Genomic DNA, 15,926 nt, shown 5'->3' with positions numbered 1-15,926 from the left:
CCTCTCCATCCCTCTCCTAAGCCTCTGCATCACTCTCCTAAGCCTCTGCATCACTCTCGTAAGCCTCTGAATCACTCTCTTGAGCCTCTGCATCCCTCTCTTGAACTGCTGCATCCTTCTCATGAGCCTCTGCATCCCTCTCTTGAGCCTTTGCATCACTCTCTTAAGCTTCTGCATCCCTCTCCTGAGCCTTTGCATCACTTCCAAGAGCCTCTGCATCAATCTCTTGTGCCACTGCATGCCTCACTTGAGCCTCTGCATCCCTCTCTTGGTCCTCTGCATCCCTCTCTTGAGCTTCTGCATCCCTCTCTTAAGCCTCTGTATCATTCTCGTAAGCCTCTGCATCACTCTATTAAGCCTCTGAATCACTCTCTTGAGCCTGTGCTTCACTCTCTTGAGCTCTTGCATCCCTCTCTCAAGCCTCTGCATCATTCTCTTGAGCCTCTGCATCAACATCTTAAGCCTCTGCATTACTCTCTTGAGCCTCTGCATCCCTCTCTTAAGCCTCTGCATCACTCTCTTGAGCCTCTGCATCACTCTCTTGAGCCTCTGCATCACTCTCTTGAGCCTCTGCATCCCTCTCTTGAAATCTTGCATCCCTCTAATGAGACTCTGCATCCATCTCTTGAGCATTTGCATCACTCTCTTAAGCCTCTGCATCCCTCTCTTGAGCCTCTGCATCACTCTCAAAAGCCTCTGCATCCCTCTGTTGTGCCTCTGCATCCCTCAATTGAGCCCCTGCATCCCTCGTTTTAGCCTCTGCATCCCTCTCTTGGGCCTCTGCATCCGTGTCATGAGCCTCTGCATCCCTCTTTTAAGCCTTTTCATCACTCTCCTAAGCCTCTGCATCACTTTCTTATGCCTCTGAATACCTCTCTTGAGCCTCTGCATCACTCTCTTGAGCCCCTGCATCCCTCTCTCAAGCCTCTGCATCACTCTCTTGAGCCTCTGCATCACCCTCTTAAGCCTCTGCATTACTCTCTTGAGCCTCTGCATCCCTCTCCTAAGCCTTTGCATCACTTTTGTAAGCCTCTGAATCACTCTATTGATCCTCTGCATCCCTCTCTTGATCCTCTGCATCACTCTCTTGAACTATTGCATCCCTCTCATGAGCCTCTGCATCCGTCACTTGAGCCTTTGCATCACTCTCTTAAGCCTCTGCATCACTCTCTTGAGCCTCTGCATCACTCTCTCAGCCTCTTCATCCCTCTCTTGAGCCTCTGCAACACTCTCTTCAGCCTCTGCATCACTCTCTTAAGCCTCTGAATCCCTCTCTTGAGGCCTTTGCATAACTCTCTCGAGCCTCAGCATCACTCTCTTGATTCTCTGTATCTCTCTCGTAAGCCTCTGCATCACTCTCTTGATCCTCTGCATCACTCTCTTGAGCCTCTGCATCACTCTCTTGAGTCTCTGCATAACTCTCTTCAGCCTCTGCATCACTCTCTTAAGCTTCTGAATCCCTCTCTTGAGGCCTCTGCATAACCCTCTCGAGCCTCAGCATCACTCTTCCGATTCTCTGCATCTCTCTCGTAAGCCTCTGCATCACTCTTTTGAGCCTTTGCATCACTCTATTAAGCCTCTGCATCCTTCTCTTGAGCCTTTGCATCACTTCTAAGAGCCTCTGCATCCGTCTCTTGTGCCACTGCATCCCTCACTTGAGCCTCTGCATCATGCTCTTGAGCCTCTGCATCCCTCTCGTTAGCCTCTGTAACACTCTCTTCAGCCTCTGCATCACTCTCTTAAGCCTCTGCATCCCTCTCTTGATCATCCGCATCTCTCTCGTAACCCTCTGCATCACTCTCTTGAGCCTCTGCATCCCTCTCTTGAGCCTCTGTAACACTCTCTTCAGCCTCTGCATCACTCTCTTAAGCCTCTGAATCCCTCTCTAGAGCCTTTTGCATCACTCTCTTCAGCCTCTGCATCACTCTCTTAAGCCTCTGCTCCCCTCTCTTGATCCTCTGCATCAGTCTCTTGAGCCTCTGCATCACTCTCTTGATCCTCTGCATCACTCTCTTGAGACTCTGCATCCCTCTCTTGAACTCTTGCATCCCTCTAATGAGCCTCTGCATCCCTCTCTTGAGCCTTTGCATCACTCTCTTAAGCCTCTGCATCCCTCTCTTGAGCCTCAGCATCACTCTCAAGATCCTCTGCATCCCTCTCTTGGGCCTCTGCATCCTTCCCTTGAGCCTCTGCATCCCTCTTTTAAGACTTTGCATCACTCTCTTCAGCTTCTGCATCACTCTCTAGAGCCTCTGCATCATTCTCTTGAGCCTCTGCATCACTCTCTTGATTCTCTGCGTCACTCTCTTGAGCCTCTGCATCCCTCTCTTGAAATCTTGCATTCCTCTAATGAGCCTCTGCATCCCTCTCTTGAGCCTTTGCATCACTCTCTTAGGCCTTTGCATCCCTCTCTTGAGCCTCTGCGTCACACTCAAGAGCCTCTGCGTCACTCTCAAGAGCCTCTGCATACCTCTCTTGTGCCTCTGCATCCCTCACTTGAGCCTCTGCATCCCTCCCTTGAGCCCCTGCATCCCTCTCTTGAGCCTCTGCATCCCTCTCTTGAGCCTCTGCATCCCTCGCTTGAGCATCTGCATCCCTCTCTTAAGCCTCTGCATCACTCTCTTAAGCCTCTGCAACACTCTCTTGATTCTCTGCATCACTCTCGTAAGCCTCTGAATCACTCTCTTGAGCCTCTGCATCCCTCTATTGAACTCCTGCATCCCTCTCATGAGCCTCTGCATCCCTCTCTTGAGCCTTTGCATCACTTTCTTAAGCTTCTGCATCCCTCTCTTGAGCCTTTGCATCACTTCCAAGAGCCTCTGCATCCCTCTCTTCTGCCACTGCATCCCTCACTTGAGCCTCTGCATCCCTCTCTTGAGCCACTGCATCCCTCTCTTGGTCCTCTGCTTCACTCTCTTGAGCCCTTGCATCCCTCTCTCAAGCCTCTGCATCACTCTCTTGAGCCTCTGCATCACCATCTTAAGCCTCTGCATTACTCTCTTGAGCCTCTGCATCCCTCTCTTAAGCCTCTGCATCACTCTCTTGATCCTCTGCATCACTCTCTTGAGCCTCTGCATCACTCTCTTGAGTCTCTGCATAACTCTCTTCAACCTCTGCATCACTCTCTTACGCCTCTGAATCCCTCTCTTGAGGCCTCTGCATAACTCTCTCGAGCCTCAGCATCACTCTTCCGATTCTCTGCATCTCTCTCGTAAGCCTCTGCATCACTCTCTTGAGCCTTTGCATCACTCTCTTAAGCCTCTGCATCCTTCTCTTGAGCCTTTGCATCACTTCTAAGAGCCTCTTCATCCGTCTCTTGTGCCACTGCATCCCTCACTTGAGCCTCTGCATCATGCTCTTGAGCCTCTGCATCCCTCTCTTTAGCCTCTGTAACACTCTCTTCAGCCTCTGCATCACTCTCTTAAGCCTCTGCATCCCTCTCTTGATCATCCGCATCTCTCTCGTAACCCTCTGCATCACTCTCTTGAGCCTCTTGATAACTCTTTTGAGCCTCTGCATCACTCTGTTGAGCCTCTGCATCCCTCTCTTTAGCCTCTGCAACACTCTCTTCAGCCTCTGCATCACTCTCTTAAGCCTCTGAATCCCTCTCTAGAGCCTTTTGCATCACTCTCTTCAGCCTCTGCATCACTCTCTTAAGCCTCTGCTCCTCTCTCTTGATCCTCTGCATCACTCTCTTGAGCCTCTGCATCACTCTCTTGATCCTCTGCATCACTCTCTTGAGCCTCTGCATCATTCTCTTGAGCCTCTGCACCCCTCTCTTAAGCCTCTACATCATTCTCTTGAGCCTCTGCATCCCTCTCATGAGCCTCTGCATCTCTATCTTGAACTCCTGCATCCCTCGCATGAGCCTTTGCATCCCGCTCTTGAACCTTTGCATCACTCGCTTAAGCCTCTGCATCCCTCTCTTGAGCTTCTGCATCACTCTCAAGAGCCTCTGCATCCCTCTCTTGTGCCTCCGCATCCCTCACGTGAGCCTCTGCATCCCTCTCTTGAGCCCCTGCATCCCTCTCTTGAGCCTTTGCATCCCTCTCTTGAGCCTCTGCATCCCTCTCATGAGCCTCTGCATCCCTCACTTGAGCCTTTGCATCACTCTCGTACGCCTCTGCATCCCACTCTTGAGCCTCTGCGTCACTCTCAAGAGCAACTGCATCCCACTCTTGAGCCTCTGCGTCACTCTCAAGAGCCATTGCATCCCTCTTTTGTGCTTCTACTTCCCTCACTTGAGCCTCTTCATCCCTCTCTTGAGCCTCTGCATCCCTCTCTTGAGCCTCTTCTTCCCTCTCTTAAGCCTCTGCATCACTCTCTTAAGCCCCTGCATCACTCTCGTAAGCATCTGAATCACTCTGTTGAGCCACTGCATCACTCTCTTGAGCCTCTCCATCCCTCTTTTGAGCCTCTGCATCCCTCTCTTAAGCCTCTGCATGATTCTCTTCAGCTTCTGCATCCCTCTCTTAAGCCTCGGCATCATTCTCTTCATCCTTTGCATTCCTCTCTTAAGCCTCTGCATCACTCTCTTAATCCTCTGCATCCCTCTCTTAAGATTCTGCATCACTCTCTTCAGCCTCTGCATCCCTCTCTTAAGCCCCAGAATCACTCTCCTGAGCCTTTGTAGCACTCTCTTGAGCTTCTGCATCCCTCTCTTTTGCCTCTGCAACACTCTCTTAAGCCTCTGCTTCACTCTCTTAAGCCTCTGCATCACTCTCTTGAGCCTCTGCATCCCTCTGTTAAGCCTCTGCAAAACTCTCTTCAGCCTTTGCATTACTCTCTTGAGCTATTGCATCACTCTCTTGAGCCTCTGCGTCACTCTCAAGAGCCTCTGCATCCCTCTCTTGTGCCTCTGCATCCCTCACTTAAGCCTCTATATCCCTCCCTTTAGCCCCTGGATTCCTCTCCTGAGCCTCTGCATCCCTCTCTTGAGGCCCTGCATCCCTCTCTTGAGCCTCTGCATCCCTCACTTGAGCCTCTGCATCCCTCTCCTAAGCCTCTGCATCCCTCGCTTGAGCCTCTGCATCCCTCTCCTAAGCCTCTGCATCACTCTCCTAAGCCTCTGCATCACTGTCGTAAGCCTCTGAATCACTCTCTTGAGCCTCTGCATCCCTCTCTTGAACTGCTGCATCCTTCTCATGAGCCTCAGCATCCCTCTCTTGAGCCTTTGCATCACTCTCTTAAGCTTCTGCATCCCTCTCCTGAGCCTTTGCATCACTTCCAAGAGCCTCTGCATCAATCTCTTGTGCCACTGCATGCCTCACTTGAGCCTCTGCATCCCTCTCTTGAGCCTCTGCATCCCTCTCTTGGTCCTCTGCATCCCTCTCTTGAGCTTCTGCATCCCTCTCTTAAGCCTCTGTATCATTCTCTTAAGCCTCTGCATCACTCTATTAAGCCTCTGAATCACTCTCTTGAGGCCTCTACATCACTCTCTTAAACCTCTGCATCACTCTCTTAAACCTGTGCATCCCTCTCTTGGTCCTCTGCATCACTCTCTTGAGCCTCTGCTTCATTCTCTTGAGCCTCTGCATCCCTCTCTTGATCATTTGCATCACTCTCCTAAGCCTCTGCATCCCTCTCTTGAGCCTCTGCGTCCCTCTCTTCAGCCTCTGTACCACTCTCTTAAGCCTCTGCATCACTCTCGTAAGCCTCTACATCACTCTCTTAAGCCTCTGCATCACTCTTTTAAGCCTTTGCATCACTCTCGTAAGCCTCTGAATCACTCTCTTGAGCCTCTGCATCTCTCTCTTGAGCCTCTGAATCACTCTCTTGAGTCTCTACATCTCTCTCTTAAGCCTCTGCATCACTCTCGTAAGCCTCTGAATCACTCTCATGAGCCTCTACATCCCTCTCTTGAGCCTCTGCATCCCTCTCTTAAGCCTCTGCATCCCTCTCTTAAGCCTCTGCATCACTCTCTTGAGCCTCTGCATCACTCTCTTAATCCTCTGCGTCCCTCTCTTGATCATCTGAATCAATCTCGTAAGCCTCTGTATCACTCTCTTGAGCCTCTGCATCACTATCTTGAGCCTCTGCATCACTCTTTTAAGCCTCAGCATCCCTCTCTTAAGCCTCTTCTTCCCTCTCTTAAGCCTCTGCATCACTCTCTCAAGCCCATGCATCACTCTCGTAAGCATCTGAATCACTCTGTTGAGCCTCTGCATCACTCTCTTCAGCCTCTCCATCCCTCTTTTGAGCCTCTGCATCCCTCTCTTCAGCCTCTCCATCCCTCTTTTGAGCCTCTGCATCCCTCTCTTAAGGCTCTGCATGATTTTCTTCAGCTTCTGCATCCCTCTCTTAAGCCTCTGCATCATTCTCTTCATCCTCTGCATTCCTCTCTTAAGCCTCTGCATCACTCTCTTAATCCTCTGCATCCCTCTCTTAAGCCTCTGCATCACTCTCTTCAGCCTCTGCATCCCTCTCTTAAGCCCCTGAATCACTCTCCTGAGCCTTTGCAGCACTCTCTTGAGCCTCTACATCCCTCTCTTTTGCCTCTGCAACACTCTCTTAAGCCTCTGCATCACTCTCTTAAGCCTCTGCATCACTCTCTTGAGCCTCTGCATCCCTCTGTTAAGCCTCTGCAAAACTCTCTTCAGCCTTTGCATTACTCTCTTGAGCTATTGCATCACTCTCTTGTGCCTCTGCATCCCTCTCTTAATCTTCTGCATCCCTCTCTTGAGCCTCTGCGTCACTCTCAAGAACCTCTGCATCCCTCTCTTGTGCCTCTGCGTCCCTAACTTGAGCCTCTGTATCCCTCCCTTTAGCCCCTGCATCCCTCTCCTGAGCCTCTGCATCCCTCTCTTGAGGCCCTGCATCCCTCTCTTGAGCCTCTACATCCCTCGCTTGAGCCTCTGCATCCCTCTCCTAAGCCTCTGCATCCCTCGCTTGAGCCTCTGCATCCCTCTCCTAAGCCTCTGCGTCACTCTCCTAAGCCTCTACATCACTCTCGTAAGCCTCTGAATCACTCTCTTAAGCCTCTGCTCCCCTCTCTTGATCCTCTGCATCACTCTCTTGAGCCTCTGCATCACTCTCTTGATCCTCTGCATCACTCTCTTGAGCCTCTGCATCATTCTCTTGAGCCTCTGCATCCCTCTCATGAGCCTCTGCATCTCTATCTTGAACTCCTGCATCCCTAGCATGAGCCTTTGCATCCCGCTCTTGAACCTTTGCATCACTCGCTTAAGCCTCTGCATCCCTCTCTTGAGCCTCTGCATCACTCTCAAGAGCCTCTGCATCCCTCTCTTGTGCCTCTGCATCCCTCACGTGAGCCTCTGCATCCCTCTCTTGAGCCCCTGCATCCCTCTCTTGAGCCTTTGCATCCCTCTCTTGAGCCTCTGCATCCCTCTCATGAGCCTCTGCATCCCTCACTTGAGCCTTTGCATCACTCTCTTACGCCTCTGCATCCCACTCTTGAGCCTCTGCTTCACTCTCAAGAGCCACTGCATCCCTCTCTTGTGCCACTGCTTCCCTCACTTGAGCCTCTTCATCCCACTCTTGAGCCTCTGCATCCCTCTCTTGAGCCTTTTCTTCCCTCTCTTAAGCCTCTGCATCACTCTCTTGAGCCCCTGTATCACTCTCGTAAGCATCTGAATCACTCTGTTGAGCCACTGCATCACTCTCTTGAGCCTCTCCATCCCTCTTTTGAGCCTCTGCATCCCTCTCTTAATCCTCTGCATCACTCTCTTAATCCTCTGCATCCCTCTCTTAAGCCCCAGAATCACTCTCCTGAGCCTTTGTAGCACTCTTTTGAGCCTCTGCATCCCTCTCTTTTGCCTCTGCAACACTCTCTTATGCCTCTGCATCACTCTCTTAAGCCTCTGCATCCCTCTCTTAAGCCTCTGCATGATTCTCTTCAGCTTCTGCATCCCTCTCTTAAGCCTCTGCTTCATTCTCTTCATCCTTTGCATTCCTCTCTTAATCCTCTGCATCACTCTCTTAATCCTCTGCATCCCTCTCTTAAGCCTCTGCATCACTCTCTTCAGCCTCTGCATCCCTCTCTTAAGCCCCAGAATCACTCTCCTGAGCCTTTGTAGCACTCTTTTGAGCCTCTGCATCCCTCTCTTTTGCCTCTGCAACACTCTCTTAAGCCTCTGCATCCCTCTCTTAAGCCTCTGCATCCCTCTCTTGTGCCTCTGCATCCTTCACTTAAGCCTCTGTATCCCTCCCTTTAGCCCCTGCATCCCTCTCCTGAGCCTCTGCATCCCTCTCTTGAGGCCCTGCATCCCTCTCTTGAGCCTCTGCATCCCTCACTTGAGCCTCTGCATCCCTCTCCTAAGCCTCTGCATCCCTCGCTTGAGCCTCTGCATCCCTCTCCTAAGCCTCTGCATCACTCTCCTAAGCCTCTGCATCACTCTCGTAAGCCTCTGAATCACTCTCTTGAGCCTCTGCATCCCTCTCTTGAACTGCTGCATCCTTCTCATGAGCCTCTGCATCCCTCTCTTGAGCCTTTGCATCACTCTCTTAAGCTTCTGCATCCCTCTCCTGAGCCTTTGCATCACTTCCAAGAGCCTCTGCATCAATCTCTAGTGCCACTGCATGCCTCACTTGAGCCTCTGCATCCCTCTCTTGAGCCTCTGCATCCCTCTCTTGGTCCTCTGCATCCCATTCTTGAGCTTCTGCATCCCTCTCTTAAGCCTCTGTATCATTCTCTTAAGCCTCTGCATCACTCTATTAAGCCTCTGAATCACTGTCTTGAGGCCTCTACATAACTCTTTCGAGCCTCTGCATCACTCTCTTGAGCCTCTGCATCACTCTCTTGAACCTGTGCATCCCTCTCTTGGTCCTCTGCATCACTCTCTTGAGCCTCTGCTTCATTCTCTTGAGCCTCTGCATCCCTCTCTTGAGCATTTGCATCACTCTCCTAAGCCTCTGCATCCCTCTCTTGAGCCTCTGCGTCCCTCTCTTCAGCCTCTGTACCACTCTCTTAAGCCTCTGCATCACTCTCGTATGCCTCTACATCACTCTCTTAAGCCTCTGCATCACTCTCGTAAACCTCTGAATGACTCTCTTGAGCCCCTCTATCACTCTCTTGAGCCCCTGCATCCCTCTATTGAGCCTCTGCACCCCTCTCTTAAGCCTCTACATCATTCTCTTGAGCCTCTGCATCCCTCTCATGAGCCTCTACATCCCTCTCTTGAGCCTCTGCATCCCTCTCTTAAGCCTCTGCATCCCTCTCTTAAGCCTCTGCATCACTCTCTTGAGCCTCTGCATCACTCTCTTAATACTCTGCGTCCCTCTCTTGATCATCTGAATCAATCTCGTAAGCCTCTGTATCACTCTCTTGAGCCTCTGCATCACTCTCTTGAGCCTCTGCATCACTCTTTTAAGCCTCAGCATCCCTCTCTTAAGCCTCTTCTTCCCTCTCTTAAGCCTCTGCATCACTCTCTCAAGCCCCTGCATCACTCTCGTAAGCATCTGAATCACTCTGTTGAGACTCTGCATCACTCTCTTGAGCCTCTCCATCCCTCTTTTGTGCCTCTGCATCCCTCTCTTAAGGCTCTGCATGATTTTCTTCAGCTTCTGCATCCCTCTCTTAAGCCTCTGCATCATTCTCTTCATCCTCTGCATTCCTCTCTTAAGCCTCTGCATCACTCTCTTAATCCTCTGCATCCCTCTCTTAAGCCTCTGCATCACTCTCTTCAGCCTCTGCATCCCTCTCTTAAGCCCCTGAATCACTCTCCTGAGCCTTTGCAGCACTCTCTTGAGCCTCTACATCCCTCTCTTTTGCCTCTGCAACACTCTCTTAAGCCTCTGCATCACTCTCTTAAGCCTCTGCATCACTCTCTTGAGCCTCTGCATCCCTCTGTTAAGCCTCTGCAAAACTCTCTTCAGCCTTTGCATTACTCTCTTGAGCTATTGCATCACTCTCTTGTGCCTCTGCATCCCTCTCTTAATCCTCTGCATCCCTCTCTTGAGCCTCTGCGTCACTCTCAAGAACCTCTGCATCCCTCTCTTGTGCCTCTGCGTCCCTAACTTGAGCCTCTGTATCCCTCCCTTTAGCCCCTGCATCCCTCTCCTGAGCCTCTGCATCCCTCTCTTGAGGCCCTGCATCCCTCTCTTGAGCCTCTACATCCCTCGCTTGAGCCTCTGCATCCCTCTCCTAAGCCTCTGCATCCCTCGCTTGAGCCTCTGCATCCCTCTCCTAAGCCTCTGCGTCACTCTCCTAAGCCTCTACATCACTCTCGTAAGCCTCTGAATCACTCTCTTAAGCCTCTGCTCCCCTCTCTTGATCCTCTGAATCACTCTCTTGAGCCTCTGCATCACTCTCTTGATCCTCTGCATCACTCTCTTGAGCCTCTGCATCATTCTCTTGAGCCTCTGCACCCCTCTCTTAAGCCTCTACATCATTCTCTTGAGCCTCTGCATCCCTCTCATGAGCCTCTGCATCTCTATCTTGAACTCCTGCATCCCTAGCATGAGCCTTTGCATCCCGCTCTTGAGCCTTTGCATCACTCGCTTAAGCCTCTGCATCCCTCTCTTGAGCCTCTGCATCACTCTCAAGAGCCTCTGCATCCCTCTCTTGTGCCTCTGCATCCCTCACGTGAGCCTCTGCAACCCTCTCTTGAGCCCCTGCATCCCTCTCTTGAGCCTTTGCATCCCTCTCTTGAGCCTCTGCATCCCTCTCATGAGCCTCTGCATCCCTCACTTGAGCCTTTGCATCACTCTCTTACGCCTCTGCATCCCACTCTTGAGCCTCTGCTTCACTCTCAAGAGCCACTGCATCCCTCTCTTGTGCCTCTGCTTCCCTCACTTGAGCCTCTTCATCCCTCTCTTGAGCCTCTGCATCCCTCTCTTGAGCCTTTTCTTCCCTCTCTTAAGCCTCTGCATCACTCTCTTGAGCCCCTGCATCACTCTCGTAAGCATCTGAATCACTCTGTTGAGCCACTGCATCACTCTCTTGAGCCTCTCCATCCCTCTTTTGAGCCTCTGCATCCCTCTCTTAATCCTCTGCATCACTCTCTTAATCCTCTGCATCCCTCTCTTAAGCCTGTGCTTCATTCTCTTCATCCTCTGCATCCCTCTCTTAAGCCCCAGAATCACTCTCCTGAGCCTTTGTAGCACTCTTTTGAGCCTCTGCATCCCTCTCTTTTGCCTCTGCAACACTCTCTTAAGCCTCTGCATCACTCTCTTAAGCCTCTGCATCCCTCTCTTAAGCCTCTGCATGATTCTCTTCAGCTTCTGCATCCCTCTCTTAAGCCTCTGCTTCATTCTCTTCATCCTTTGCATTCCTCTCTTAATCCTCTGCATCACTCTCTTAATCCTCTGCATCCCTCTCTTAAGCCTCTGCATCACTCTCTTCAGCCTCTGCATCCCTCTCTTAAGCCCCAGAATCACTCTCCTGAGCCTTTGTAGCACTCTTTTGAGCCTCTGCATCCCTCTCTTTTGCCTCTGCAACACTCTCCTAAGCCTCTGCATCACTCTCTTAAGCCTCTGCATCCCTCTCTTGTGCCTCTGCATCCTTCACTTAAGCCTCTGTATCCCTCCCTTTAGCCCCTGCATCCCTCTCCTGAGCCTCTGCATCCCTCTCTTGAGGCCCTGCATCCCTCTCTTGAGCCTCTGCATCCCTCACTTGAGCCTCTGCATCCCTCTCCTAAGCCTCTGCATCCCTCGCTTGAGCCTCTGCATCCCTCTCCTAAGCCTCTGCATCACTCTCCTAAGCCTCTGCATCACTCTCGTAAGCCTCTGAATCACTCTCTTGAGCCTCTGCATCCCTCTCTTGAACTGCTGCATCCTTCTCATGAGCCTCTGCATCCCTCTCTTGAGCCTTTGCATCACTCTCTTAAGCTTCTGCATCCCTCTCCTGAGCCTTTGCATCACTTCCAAGAGCCTCTGCATCAATCTCTAGTGCCACTGCATGCCTCACTTGAGCCTCTGCATCCCTCTCTTGAGCCTCTGCATCCCTCTCTTGGTCCTCTGCATCCCATTCTTGAGCTTCTGCATCCCTCTCTTAAGCCTCTGTATCATTCTCTAAAGCCTCTGCATCACTCTATTAAGCCTCTGAATCACTCTCTTGAGGCATCTACATAACTCTTTCGAGCCTCTGCATCACTCTCTTGAGCCTCTGCATCACTCTCTTGAACCTGTGCATCCCTCTCTTGGTCCTCTGCATCACTCTCTTGTGCCTCTGCTTCATTCTCTTGAGCCTCTGCATCCCTCTCTTGAGCATTTGCATCACTCTCCTAAGCCTCTGCATCCCTCTCTTGAGCCTCTGCGTCCCTCTCTTCAGCCTCTGTACCACTCTCTTAAGCCTCTGCATCACTCTCGTATGCCTCTACATCACTCTCTTAAGCCTCTGCATCACTCTCGTAAACCTCTGAATGACTCTCTTGAGCCCCTCTATCACTCTCTTGAGCCCCTGCATCCCTCTATTGAGCCTCTGCACCCCTCTCTTGAGCCTCTGCATCCCTCTCTTAAGCCTCTGCATCCCTCTCTTAAGCCTCTGCATCACTCTCTTGAGCCTCTGCATCACTCTCTTAATCCTCTGCGTCCCTCTCTTGATCATCTGAATCAATCTCGTAAGCCTCTGTATCACTCTCTTGAGCCTCTGCATCACTCTCTTGAGCCTCTGCATCACTCTTTTAAGCCTCAGCATCCCTCTCTTAAGCCTCTTCTTCCCTCTCTTAAGCCTCTGCATCACTCTCTCAAGCCCCTGCATCACTCTCGTAAGCATCTGAATCACTCTGTTGAGCCTCTGCATCACTCTCTTGAGCCTCTCCATCCCTCTTTTGAGCCTCTGCATCCCTCTCTTAAGGCTCTGCATGATTTTCTTCAGCTTCTGCATCCCTCTCTTAAGCCTCTGCATCACTCTCTTAATCCTCTGCATCCCTCTCTTAAGCCTCTGCATCACTCTCTTCAGCCTCTGCATCCCTCTCTTAAGCCCCTGAATCACTCTCCTGAGCCTTTGCAGCACTCTCTTGAGCCTCTACATCCCTCTCTTTTGCCTCTGCAACACTCTCTTAAGCCTCTGCATCACTCTCTTAAGCCTCTGCATCACTCTCCTGAGCCTCTGCATCCCTCTGTTAAGCCTCTGCAAAACTCTCTTCAGCCTTTGCATTACTCTCTTGAGCTATTGCATCACTCTCTTGTGCCTCTGCATCCCTCTCTTAATCCTCTGCATCCCTCTCTTGAGCCTCTGCGTCACTCTCAAGAACCTCTGCATCCCTCTCTTGTGCCTCTGCGTCCCTCACTTGAGCCTCTGTATCCCTCCCTTTAGCCCCTGCATCCCTCTCCTGAGCCTCTGCATCCCTCTCTTGAGGCCCTGCATCCCTCTCTTGATCCTCTACATCCCTCGCTTGAGCCTCTGCATCCCTCTCCTAAGCCTCTGCATCCCTCGCTTGAGCCTCTGCATCCCTCTCCTAAGCCTCTGCGTCACTCTCCTAAGCCTCTACATCACTCTCGTAAGCCTCTGAATCACTCTCTTAAGCCTCTGCTCCCCCTCTCTTGATCCTCTGCATCACTCTCTTGAGCCTCTGCATCACTCTCTTGATCCTCTGCATCACTCTCTTGAGCCTCTGCATCATTCTCTTGAGCCTCTGCACCCCCTCTCTTAAGCCTCTACATCATTCTCTTGAGCCTCTGCATCCCTCTCATGAGCCTCTGCATCTCTATCTTGAACTCCTGCATCCCTAGCACGAGCCTTTGCATCCCGCTCTTGAACCTTTGCATCACTCGCTTAAGCCTCTGCATCCCTCTCTTGAGCCTCTGCATCACTCTCAAGAGCCTCTGCATCCCTCTCTTGTGCCTCTGCATCCCTCACGTGAGCCTCTGCATCCCTCTCTTGAGCCCCTGCATCCCTCTCTTGAGCCTTTGCATCCCTCTCTTGAGCCTCTGCATCCCTCTCATGAGCCTCTGCATCCCTCACTTGAGCCTTTGCATCACTCTCTTACGCCTCTGCATCCCACTCTTGATCCTCTGCTTCACTCTCAAGAGCCACTGCATCCCTCTCTTGTGCCTCTGCTTCCCTCACTTGAGCCTCTTCATCCCTCTCTTGAGCCTCTGCATCCCTCTCTTGAGCCTCTTCTTCCCTCTCTTAAGCCTCTGCATTACTCTCTTGAGCCCCTGCATCACTCTCGTAAGCATCTGAATCACTCTGTTGAGCCGCTGCATCACTCTCTTGAGCCTCTCCATCCCTCTTTTGAGCCTCTGCATCCCTCTCTTAATCCTCTGCATCACTCTCGTAATCCTCTGCATCCCTCTCTTAAGCCTCTGCTTCATTCTCTTCATCCTCTGCATCCCTCTCTTGAGCCCCAGAATCACTCTCCTAAGCCTTTGTAGCACTCTTTTGAGCCTCTGCATCCCTCTCTTTTGCCTCTGCAACACTCTCTTAAGCCTCTGCATCACTCTCTTAAGCCTCTGCATCCCTCTCTTAAGCCTCTGCATGATTCTCTTCAGCTTCTGCATCCCTCTCTTAAGCCTCTGCTTCATTCTCTTCATCCTTTGCATTCCTCTCTTAATCCTCTGCATCACTCTCTTAATCCTCTGCATCCCTCTCTTAAGCCTCTGCATCACTCTCTTCAGCCTCTGCATCCCTCTCTTAAGCCCCAGAATCACTCTCCTGAGCCTTTGTAGCACTCTTTTGAGCCTCTGCATCCCTCTCTTTTGCCTCTGCAACACTCTCTTAAGCCTCTGCATCACTCTCTTAAGCCTCTGCATCCCTCTCTTGTGCCTCTGCATCCTTCACTTAAGCCTCTGTATCCCTCCCTTTAGCCCCTGCATCCCTCTCCTGAGCCTCTGCATCCCTCTCTTGAGGCCCTGCATCCCTCTCTTGAGCCTCTGCATCCCTCACTTGAGCCTCTGCATCCCTCTCCTAAGCCTCTGCATCCCTCGCTTGAGCCTCTGCATCCCTTCCTAAGCCTCTGCATCACTCTCCTAAGCCTCTGCATCACTCTCGTAAGCCTCTGAATCACTCTCTTGAGCCTCTGCATCCCTCTCTTGAACTGCTGCATCCTTCTCATGAGCCTCTGCATCCCTCTCTTGAGCCTTTGCATCACTCTCTTAAGCTTCTGCATCCCTCTCCTGAGCCTTTGCATCACTTCCAAGAGCCTCTGCATCAATCTCTAGTGCCACTGCATGCCTCACTTGAGCCTCTGCATCCCTCTCTTGAGCCTCTGCATCCCTCTCTTGGTCCTCTGCATCCCATTCTTGAGCTTCTGCATCCCTCTCTTAAGCCTCTGTATCATTCTCTTAAGCCTCTGCATCACTCTATTAAGCCTCTGAATCACTCTCTTGAGGCCTCTACATAACTCTTTCGAGCCTCTGCATCACTCTCTTGAGCCTCTGCATCACTCTCTTGAACCTGTGCATCATTCTCTTGGTCCTCTGCATCACTCTCTTGAGCCTCTGCTTCATTCTCTTGAGCCTCTGCATCCCTCTCTTGAGCATTTGCATCACTCTCCTCAGCCTCTGCATCCCTCTCTTGAGCCTCTGCGTCCCTCTCTTCAGCCTCTGTACCACTCTCTTAAGCCTCTGCATCACTCTCGTATGCCTATACATCACTCTCTTAAGCCTCTGCATCACTCTCGTAAACCTCTGAATGACTCTCTTGAGCCCCTCTATCACTCTCTTGAGCCCCTGCATCCCTCTATTGAGCCTCTGCACCCCTCTCTTAAGCCTCTACATCATTCTCTTGAGCCTCTGCATCCCTCTCATGAGCCTCTGCATATCTATCTTAAACTCCTGCATCCCTCGCATGAGCCTTTGCATTCCGCTCTTGAACCTTTGCATCACTCGCTTAAGCCTCTGCATCCCTCTCTTGAGCCTCTGCATCACTCTCAAGAGCCTCTGCATCCCTCTCTTGTGCCTCCGCATCCCTCACGTGAGCCTCTGCATCCCTCTCTTGAGCCCCTGCATCCCTCTCTTGAGCCTTTGCATCCCTCTCTTGAGCCTCTGCATCCCTCTCATGAGCCTCTGCATCCCTCACTTGA

Source organism: Procambarus clarkii, chromosome 58 (genome assembly GCF_040958095.1).
Source record: "Procambarus clarkii isolate CNS0578487 chromosome 58, FALCON_Pclarkii_2.0, whole genome shotgun sequence".
Taxonomy (NCBI): Eukaryota; Metazoa; Arthropoda; class Malacostraca; order Decapoda; family Cambaridae; genus Procambarus; species Procambarus clarkii.
The sequence above is the reverse complement of the archived record's forward strand: the minus strand, read 5'-3'. Positions refer to the sequence as shown.